The sequence below is a fragment of the Apium graveolens genome, chromosome 8 (assembly GCF_009905375.1).
Source record: "Apium graveolens cultivar Ventura chromosome 8, ASM990537v1, whole genome shotgun sequence".
Taxonomy (NCBI): domain Eukaryota; kingdom Viridiplantae; phylum Streptophyta; class Magnoliopsida; order Apiales; family Apiaceae; genus Apium; species Apium graveolens.
In genome coordinates this window covers 262947752-262953608 of record NC_133654.1, presented here as the reverse complement: position 1 = coordinate 262953608, position 5857 = coordinate 262947752, and the positions used below count along the sequence as shown (strand labels likewise).

The following is a 5857-nucleotide window of genomic DNA, read 5'->3' as shown; positions in this document are numbered from 1 at the left end:
ATGACCAAATCAAAATCTTGAAAATTCTGCAAATCTAATAGTTTGGACATGAAATCAGACAAAAACACCCCAAATTCTCACCTCTAATTGTTTCTGCTAAATTAAGAAGCTTAAAAAACGAGAAGAACAAAACGAAACAAAATTGGGAACAACTCACTAGTGAAAAGATTTATTTAACAAAATAGATAATTTAAAAAGATATAAATCCTTACTCGTGGAGGAATATTATTGAAAAATAAGATCAAAAATAAAGGAAAATAACAGATTTAGGCTTTTAGCGGTGAAAACCCATGAAAGCCTGGACATATGAGTAAAGGATAAGAAAAAGAGTATACAATGGCTTGGGAATAAGATATTCATATATTGTACAACCTGAATATGTTTATTAATTTTTTTTTACCAGCAATGACTGATTTTAACGATTCAGCCTGATTCTCTATCGTCTTAGTCGACTTTTGAAAGTTTTTTTCGAGAAAAATGAATTTTCAGCTTATTTTCGCATAGCGTAAACTGATTAGTTGGTGATTAATTTAAATTAATCACCGATTTTTTAAATACCGATAGTAAACAATTAATCACCGATTTTTTAAATAGCGATAGTAAACATAGATTAATTTTTATGAACACCGGTTGACATGAATTCTACTGAATGGTTTCACAATATTAGTCTTGATGCTCATCGCATTATAAAATGTTTTAAAGTAATACTTCATACATATAGGTGTTTAGTATATATGTAAGAGCATATACTCACGAATATGTTTAACATTGTAAATAATCGATTTAAAAAAATATGACATTCACATTAATTATCAAATAAGTTTAAATAACACCAACAGTACTATGTGTACTAGTGCTAACATCTTACAAACTTAATTACCAATTAAACAAGTTGACAGACCAAGCTATTCATGGAAAATTTGGAACTTGACTTTTTATGGATTCCGTCATCTCGACTTTATTACAACAGGATAATTTTCTGGAACTGAAAATACATCATAATCTATAATTAAACCTTTTTATATTAAAGGAAACTTTATTATTTCATAAAGGTATGATCAATTTTTAATCTTTAATATAATAAAATGAACAAGATGATGCTCCTATCCCCTACCTGAGACCCTTAGTAATGCTAATACATAATGCTCAAACATTGCATGTATAATATTCACACACTATGTTTATGTAAAAATAGTTATATTTGAAAAGTTAATAATAAATTTTAGTAATCGACATTGTTATAATAATGATTGTCAAATCTTACTAAGGAAGACTCGCGATACATATCAAGAAAGACTTAGTCTAATATTGGAAGCTTGTCACGCAAATCAAGATTTTGTTAACCTGACTAAGAAAACTTACCTATTAAGTTTTCTTATTATAGTTGATAAAACTGTACTATATATAGAAATTTTTCCTAATCATTTGTACTTGTACAATTACAGAAGAAGTAATCACTACAATAAATCCGGCCATTTACGACGTTTTTTTTGAACTGAAATCATCGTAATTGAGACATTTACGACGGAAAAAAATCATCGTTTTTGGTCGAGTAGTAAGTTCATTTTTTCGTCAAACGATAAAATTGCGTCGCAAGTTAGGAAGTAGGGACCCACATACTCAATAAAATAATAAATCTACTTATGACGTAATTTATCGTCGTAATATACCACAATATGACGAACAATAACGTCGTAAGTTATGTACTTACGACGGAAAAAATGTTGAATATTACTTTATGGGACCCATTTTTAATGAGATAAAACATAATAGTATGACGGAAAAATGCCTCGTAAGTTAGAAATTTCCGACAGAAAAAATGTCACGTTTTAGAACGTGGGGCCTACAAGCTGGGAAATGAAAATTCAAAAAAATATATTTTTAAATATGAAAATGGATACATTATGACGGAATGGTTGTAAGAACAATCGTCGTAAGTTTATTTTTGTAGAATATCCCAATCCTAATTTTTCAGTACTGCCAAAATCTTATCCAATCGCAAACTCAAAACAAACCCTAAATCTGGCAAAAGACAATCAACATTTATTAAAGCAAAATACACAATTATCATTGTATTAAGTTTTATCAATAATTCTAAATCAAATACATTATATAATTACATTCTTTAAGTGTAACTTATAAGTAACATATATTCGGGTAACATGAATGCCATGCTCTTAAATTAGGCTCCCAGGGAAATATCTGATTGACTATTATTGTCTAATTCAAATATAGCTGATGAACTTGTCATGCAATCGAAACGTGAAATCGGTGGCAATTGACCTGTGCACCGAAAGAACACACACTTAGAACATGAGAAATAATAAATGACAACATTCTATTGCTACACACAAATCTAACACAGTAGTGACAAAAATATGTCATCTGCCTTTCTGTAAACTACAGTTTATACAAATACAGAAAAAACCATAAAGTTAAGTTAAAAAAATAATAAATCTTGTATCATGACTAAATAAGTATGGAAATCATGTTCATGTATGAGAACCATTTATAATTGGGTCAATCTATTAAATACTGCAATATGCAGAGAATTAAAAACCACACAAACACACAAATATATCTTTTGACCCTAAATGTTTAATACTATAAAATTAAACCTTGAACTATTTAACTATATATTTCTGTCAAACTAGCCTTTTACCAGACTATTTGAAAATTAAATACACATTTCGAAAGCACTTCAGTTCTCACCAAGTTCATACAAGCAGGGTATCATTATTATAAACATGTGATTCAGAGCGAGTGAACTTATAATAAATTATTGACATACAGTGTACAAAGAGAATATACTACAGGGTCCATAATTGACTCAACTACTTCACTAAAAAAGCAGGACATATATTTAGCACAGGAAACTTTATACATAAACAAATTTAGGAAAATACCTAAAGAGCCAATATTCTATCTTCAACAGTATCCCGAATAATGAGCCGCGATACAGTGACTAGATGATTCTGTCCTATTCAGTGAGCTCTGTCAATAGCCTGATCTTCAGTAGTTGGATTCCACCAAAAAGATCCAAAAGAATCACATGAGTTGTAGCATCCAACTGCATCAACAGAGAGTTCAGAAGTTTAAATTGTTGGCATAAAATAGACATATGTTGCTGATAAAATGTAACTCAGCACACTGTCTTACATAGAGGCTTCACAAGAAGTGTAGCTACATGAACTTGAGGTAAATATTTAAATTGTTTTTGACACACATCTCCTATTCTGAACTTGCTCACCTTAACAAGTCATTCCAAGAGGTAACTAAAATAAGTTTTTTAATAAGTCTTCCCTACTCCCTAAATCAAGTAATTCTCTCACTGTCAAAAGATGTAGCTAATAGAATTGATTTAAAACAAAATATAGTATCAAGAACAAAATTAACAATATTAATACAACCGCAGTGAATGCAGCTAGCCAGCTATTGGTGAGAGAGGAAAAATGATCAGGATTTGGATGCAGCCTTATATGGGACCGATCCATGCCAGGCTTTTCTATGATCAACATAAGAGCTGGTCCTCAAGTCTGCATCCAAATAAAAGGCATGACATGACTACCATGCTCTATAAGCTTTAACTCCTGTGATACCTGATCTCAGCAACTCTCGCACTACGAACAGGCAAGGTGGTCCTACGCTAAATAGTATATCTAAACATCTCTACTATAAAGTTGCACGCAAATTAGATCATATGAAAACGCATATGCCCACATTTTCATGCTCTAGAAAGTTAAATCCTAAAGACTGAGTCACTTTGTGCTACTAGTCTACTTTCACATTTATAACAAAATAAAAAAATGCTGTTTACAGCTTGATGTTACTCTCCCCTTACGAATTCTGATACACACTGGTAGCAGAAAACATGTCCACACATTGTGACAATTGCATCTTCAGGTGGATGAACTCTATCTTATCTGGATTATTCTAGTAACATCGTTATTTATGACATCTTGGTCATTATGTATTGAAAAATGCAAGATCATTTTCTTTTACATGTACACTCAGTATTTATTGAACACAAAACATGGGGCAATATTATATACTTATATTAACTAAAGATAATATAACTAGAATAGATAATACAAGTTAATGATCACAATCAATTATAAAATAATAGGTTTCTATAACAAAAACAAAACTACCTACTTAGTAAAAAAGAAAAAAAAACATCTTGCAGGAAACTAAACATTCCAGGGATATTGAGATTAAATTTACCATTTCTGGTTATCAAGAACTGTTTATTAACAGGCAAGTAAAATACGAGGATTAAAATGCAGAGGCTTATAATACTTTGCAGGAGAGTATCAAATATTAATTGTAAATTTATGATTTTACAACAAGGTCTATCTAAAGAGATAACTGTAATAACATAAAAGAGTTGGCACTAAGATGCTTTAAGCCTACTATGATGCACCTAGAACATGAACCTAAAGGTACCTCAAGTGTCAAACAATAAAAATTATGTAGTGATAAAGGCTTTTATATCTATCTCCATTTTCCCCCAAAACGTTGGCAAGCTGTATTAAATTTGTAAGCAGAATGCACCCATAATGATACATATTAGGATCATGGTATAGTTCAAGTATCATAACTTTATTAAGATGAGAATATTTTCAGCTTTATCCGTGTTCATTATAGTGGATACAGGTTATTCTTTAACAACCATGATTTAGGACAAGTTTGGGGAAGATTTAAACAAGTGATAAATTACCTATCTCCCTAAAGAATCTGTGGAGTCACAAATAAATTATCAAATTTATCCAATAAATATCAATTCACGTAATCCTCTCCCCTTAATAAATAAGATTTCAATAGTTTATATAAAACTCTTAAAACATTGTAAACAAATAAGTAAAATCATAAAAGTGCACTTAATACTTGATACTCCAATTTAGTATCGTTGGACATTTTACACTAAAATAATTCTAACTAATTATATAAGTTCAAAAATTCTAGAATAATAGAATAATGTACGATTCATATATTGATCAAACACAACAGCAGTCTAGGAAGAAACCAAAACTTGATTCATTGGTATAAATCATATCCTACTCCATTTGAAGTTTGTCTGAGAATTGAATAAAAGTAGATCAGCCATGTGCCTATGCTCACTAATATTTTCTGGTTCTCACCGTCGTAGCAGGGGAAATAAGCTAGCTATCAATCAAATTACACAAACTAACCGACACTCAAAAGCTCGAAATTCTCTAATCAAACTTTCAAAATTATAGACAACACATAATATACATAATTTCAATCACACAAATAACTCAAATCAAATTCAAATCAAATGTACAATCGAAATTCTTACTTTTTAACGGACTCGCCGTTAGTTTTGGCGGCGACAAAGTCAGGAGCTTTCTCATGCTCCTCTTGGTACGCGTCGATATCCTTGTTCTCGCCCATCCTGCATATACACACATATACATATATATAAGCTCGCGAATTAAAATTGATATCAAAATCTTAGAACTCTAGGATGAAATTGAAGATAAGATTTATATACCAAATAGTTGTGTGTATAGAATAATCGAACCATGTGTGTAGATCTGAGAGAATTGAGTGAGCTAGGGTTTTGCGGTGGCAGAGAAAATGTTAGAGAGAGACAGAGTGGGGAGATATTGATACATAGGGAAAAGAGATATATTCTAAAAAAATCTTTTATAATATATATTAAATTATAAACTTAAATTATATTTACATATATATATATATATATCTTCAATAAAATAATTTTCATTTTTTTATATTTTCAATTATTATAAATTGCTGAATAATTTTAACACTCAAATATCAGTTTGACCAGTACAGGTAACTGATGTTTAATCCTAAATTGGTATTTCGATTA

At 30.3% G+C, this 5857-nt stretch overlaps 1 long non-coding RNA gene across 1 annotated transcript; it reads right to left on the bottom strand.

Moving 5' to 3' along the window:
• Window positions 1-2133: 2133 nt before the first annotated feature.
• On the bottom strand, window positions 2134-5636 carry LOC141678819 (uncharacterized). The gene is made up of 4 exons (XR_012557918.1): window positions 5516-5636; window positions 5321-5416; window positions 2907-3070; window positions 2134-2283 (listed from the first exon to the last, which is right to left on the bottom strand). It is a non-coding gene; the product is annotated as an uncharacterized LOC141678819 (long non-coding RNA).
• Between the last annotated feature and the right edge of the window lie 221 nt (window positions 5637-5857).